Source organism: Malurus melanocephalus, unplaced genomic scaffold (assembly GCF_030028575.1).
Source record: "Malurus melanocephalus ecotype Western Australia unplaced genomic scaffold, MMel_1.1 scaffold_143, whole genome shotgun sequence".
Taxonomy (NCBI): domain Eukaryota; kingdom Metazoa; phylum Chordata; class Aves; order Passeriformes; family Maluridae; genus Malurus; species Malurus melanocephalus.
This window is the reverse complement of record NW_026623375.1, coordinates 194,395-199,026: the sequence shown is the minus strand read 5'-3', so window position 1 is coordinate 199,026 and position 4,632 is coordinate 194,395. Positions and strand designations below refer to the sequence as shown.

The 4,632-nt window shown below is 49.5% G+C and overlaps 1 protein-coding gene across 3 annotated transcripts in view; it reads left to right on the top strand.

Moving 5' to 3' along the window:
* Positions 1-471: 471 nt before the first annotated feature.
* The window catches only part of IL21R (interleukin 21 receptor), a 16,226-nt gene continuing 12,065 nt past the window's right edge, over positions 472-4,632 (top strand). The window contains exon 1 of one of the 3 annotated variants that reach the window (XM_057371170.1): positions 472-643. The gene's annotated coding sequence lies outside the window, so the exon portion shown is untranslated. Of the gene's footprint in view, positions 644-1,544; positions 2,018-3,978; positions 4,390-4,632 lie in introns of those variants that run through there. The other 2 variants (XM_057371169.1, XM_057371168.1) reach the window with 2 other exon arrangements.

Genomic DNA, 4,632 nt, shown 5'->3' with positions numbered 1-4,632 from the left:
AATGTCCACAGTGCCCCTTCAGTACGACTGCAAGATTAAAGAGAAGAAAAACTGGCAGAGGATCTGGTTGAACAGAATGGGGAACTGGCTGCTGTGGCACATTTAGCTCCATAAGGGGAAGAGCAGCTGTTTTCTTCTTGTTTTTGCTCTTAGCCAGAATACTCTCTATAAAACTCTGACCTAAGGTACGTGAGACCTAAGACTCTATATATTCTGAATGCAGAGAGGCAATTTTCATGGCAAGGGTTGTTAGAGTACAGCCTGAGCCACAGCCTGGCTTTGGCAGAGGGATTACGGTGCGAGACCTGCCCCAGTGCATGAAGCGTGGCAGGCACCCTGAGGAGCTCCTGTCCCTGTTGAGTGATGGATCAGCCATTTGCTTCATCCTTACAATTTGTTACCTGATTGTAAAGAGCAGGGCATTCATAACAGTGTGGTGCTTGCCCTCTGGTTGAAGGTTAACAAGCTGGTGACTAACACGTAGCACTGGGATTTTCCTACTTGCTGCTGTTTCCCCAGCTCTTAGAAATGGGGAAATTTGCTGTGAGCCGAAGAGACTGAGGTTGACTGCTTCTCCCCAGCTCAGCTACTGCTGGTTTCATTTGCAATAAKCCACCCACACTGCAACAAGAAGTATAATGAGGTGAGAAAGCACTGGGCTGCATTCTGGGGGTAGAATTTCCACACCTGGGTCAGTTATAACCAGTTCCCATTTCTTGTCTTGATGCCCCAGAGAGCTGCTGTGAGAAGCAGGTGTGCATTGGCCATGGCTGGCCAAGGAGCCAGTTGCTGTGGTCAGTAGCCAGCTGAGGTCTGGAGGAGCTGGCTCATGCTGTGCTGCAGGTGCTGACCAGTGCACATCTGGCAGGCCCTGGGTTTGAAGGTTGTGCAGGGCAGTTCACAGGGTGGTGTTCCCTCCACTGCTGACTGAGGTGCTTCAGAAGCACATCCTGTGTGCCTCCACAGCAGCAGGGGCAGTGGAGCCGTGAAATGCTTTGTTTCCTCCACTACAGCAGGAATTAGGAAACACAGTTTGGCATGTGCTGCCTATTCCATGGCCTCATTCCGAGCTGTGCTGGGCCTCTGCAACAGACACTCTTGTTCAGAAGTATCAAGGAATTCTTCTCACTTCTGGTGAAGTTGCCTTTGCTGTTCTTACAACTTTAAAACCTCCAGCTATGCTGCTGTGTCGGGTTTGWGTGACAAGGTTTTATAGTGGAGGGGTGGCTTTTCTGAGAAGCRGCTCTGTTCCTGCCTTTTCTCCTAAAGACACGAAACATTGCTGCCAGTGATATGAGGAGTCATTAATGTGTTAGTTCTGCACGTTCTGTAGTTTCCAGGTACAGCTGGCCACCCGCCTGCAGCTTGCTGTGTGCTGGCTGAGCCCTTTGCTTGGCTCTGCTTTGCACAGGCTGCCACAGCCAGAGGTTGCAGCAGCTGCTGTGGTTTTCACCCTGTGACAGGTGGAGCTGCCTGCAGTGCTGCACCCAACCCCGGCTGTGGCAGAGCTGCAGCCTCGCAGGATCAGTGGGACACGCGGATTTTTGACAGTGGAGGGAAAACAAAACTCCATGAGATGCAGTGAGGCTTTTGCCATAAATAGCTGAGTGCCAGGAGCAGAGCTCTGGTCTGGATGCATCTCCACTTGCAGAGATGTGGGCACAAGCTGGCAGATGTTGCCTCTAAGGGGGTCAGTGTCTGCCAACTTGCACGAAAGGAGCAGGGAGTTCTGCCAGCACTGCCAGCTCAGGTGAGCACTGTGGGGATGAGTGACAGTCTTGCTGACCTCGTGTGGAGATGCTCTGGGCATGCTTTGCACGSTGCAGCTGAGGATGTTGGCTTTGAGCCTGAGCAGAGCTGTAGGTTTCTGTTCCAGATGGTCAGGGCGAGTTCACAAGCACACTCATTCCTGTTTCTGTTTACCAGCATGAGGCTGGTGATTTCCTAAGAGAACATACGAGTCTCTGTGCAAGCTCCTCCATGTGAGCAAGACGTGCATRGTCACAGCTCTGGAAAGGTAAGCCCTTTTCCTTTGGCAGGAGCCAGAGTGATTTCCTCTAATTACAGCGTTCATGCAGGATGGGTTCAGGTTTGATGAATACTGGGGAAAACAAGAGGCTGAGCCCAGTGTTGGTGGCTGCAGAGCACTGGCAAAGGCAGAAGGGAGGCAGGAGGACAGGATGCTGGGGTCTCTGCAGGTGACTCTCAACATTCCCCAGACTGAAAGCAATGCACTCCTCCCTCCCCTGCAGCATCCTGTGTCAGCTTAGCCACCGCCTGTGGAGCTTTGGTGTTTTTCAACCTGCTGCTTTGCTGACTAACACCTCCGCTTTCTGCCTGGCTCATTCATATTTTAGCCTGTTTCCTGAGCTTTGAGGTGGTTTCTTCTATTGCTTTCCCTTCCAGCAGAACACKGTTACTCATGTCTCAGCTGTTCTTCTGCCATGTTTTTCTTATTGTCATGTATGATTATCTTCCTCCTAAACGTCCCCAACCAGTAATGGTGCCTTTGACTCTAAAGTTGTGCCAGGTCTGTATCTTTCACGCTGCTGGGGATATTGGTTTGATTCTGTTATGACAGGAAGAAAATACAGAGATAGAACTGTTTCTGTGGAGTTTTTTCTTCTTTTTTTTCCAAATCATGAACCTGATAACTGCAAGTGTGACTAGTTTTATCTCCTAGAGAAAGGAATTGTCAGCTCTGATGGTTATTTTTTCAATATAGATTCTTGCTGATAAATACCTACTGATGTTGTCCTTCTTCCAGTGATGGCAAAATAATTTTGGRTTATGAACAGCAGAATCTACCAAGCTTTCCCTTGTTTGCCCTTCACGCTTGCTTCTTGGTGAATATTGTTGCTGCAGACTGGGCTGAAATTACACTTTTTATGAGTTAAATTTGAGGAAAACAGGCCTTTTGGTGCAGTAGGTCTGAATTTATAAAGCCATTGATCTTACAGGACTATCAGTGTTCTTGTTTTAAAAATTTGCTCTGTAGTATTAAATGCATATTATTGCATGGTTTAAAAGTAGTGTGGTTTGTGCCTGCCAGACTATCACTCTTTGGACTGGTCACACATGCTGCCCTTTCCCTCTTTCCTCTGCACAAATAACAGTATTGGCACACTCTGGAGAGTTCTGTGTAATCAGGGGGCAAAAGCTACCCCATAGTCCTGGTGTGCTGTCCTCACAGCAGAAAGATATTCCTGAGAGCTTGGGAAATTTCTAACTTAGCTGCTCAGCCTCTTTGAGCCTGTACTGTCCCACACTGCACCTRAGATTGGTGACAATCTCCACAATAGGCAGTATCAACTAAGACTAATCTTTTCTAGAAGCTTGGGCCTGACACTGTGCCTGTAAGTGATCCACAGAGCATGCAGAAGGGAGAGCTGCTCACGGAGGATGCTCCTGACACCCTGAGGAGCAGCTTCTGCTCTAAGTGATGTGCCCTCCTCCAKGAATGTTCTAACAGTGTACAACCAGCTCAGTTACCTGTAAATACCTGGCAAGCGTGGTCAGGGGTCACCTGCCCCAGCCTGAATGTTCCAAAACATGTTTGTCATAGGGTGTCAGAGGCATGGAGGGTTGAGCACAGAGCCCCCTCATCCTGCAGCCTGCTTTGTGCCAGCTTCAATGTTTCAGTCTTCTTGGGCTGTGTGTGCCAAATCCTGCTGTAGTGCTGCTCATTTCGCTCTTGTCCGAGGATACAGTGAGTGTATCCAGCCCCTGCAAAGGCAGCTTAGGTGAGTGGATGGACCCTCCCTCAGTGTCAGGCTTGCAATCTAAAGGGACCTGGCCCAGACACAAGCTACAGGCATGAAACACAGCAGGGGCGAGCCCCTCAGCTGGGCAGGAGCCAGATGACCTCCCTGCCTGTGGTCTGGGGATTGATGCTGTTGCCCTGGTCCTGGGACCATTAGGGGAGGGGTTGGAAGCAGAACTACATCATACTAAGCAGTTTGGCTCAGCCCTTTAATGCCTTGACTCTGATGCCTCCTCACCTCACAAGTGTGAGCCCACCAGCCCCACTGTGACCTTTTAGCTATGAGGCTGGTGAGTTTTTATCAGCTCTCCCACCTTTTTCTCATGTAAGAGAGCAGAGCAGTACAGTAATAAATGCTGTGTGGGTGTTGGGACCTGAATTCATCACCTCGTCTCACCACATCCTTCTGTCGGCGTAGTAATACTGATACAGCGGTGACGTCAATCTCCATTTATCGCTGTGTATTCCAATCCACCACGGCCCTTGGCTGTGCACAAGGAGGCTTTGCTCTTACTCAGTGCTCAGGACACCCATGTGCTCCCCAGGTGGGGTCTGCAATTGCAGTCATGATTTAGCCGGGCCGCTCGTGGAAGTGTTGGAGGGCTGAAATGCACCAAACAGGGCAGGTAATGTCCATGTTTCCACCCATTTTCCCTGCTGCCAGTTTGTTCCTGCTTGATATYGCATCTTCACTGTAAATCTTTTTTTATAGCTGGTGCAGCCCTTGTGCCCCAGTTGTCATTGCTGTTGGGCTTTGGACAGTCAGAKCACTCCTTTGTCTCCCTGTTGCTTCAGCTTTGTGATTAGATGGCAGTGTGGATCAATAATGACTTTTTTTCAAGAGGAAAGCTTGTTTGGGCATATAACTC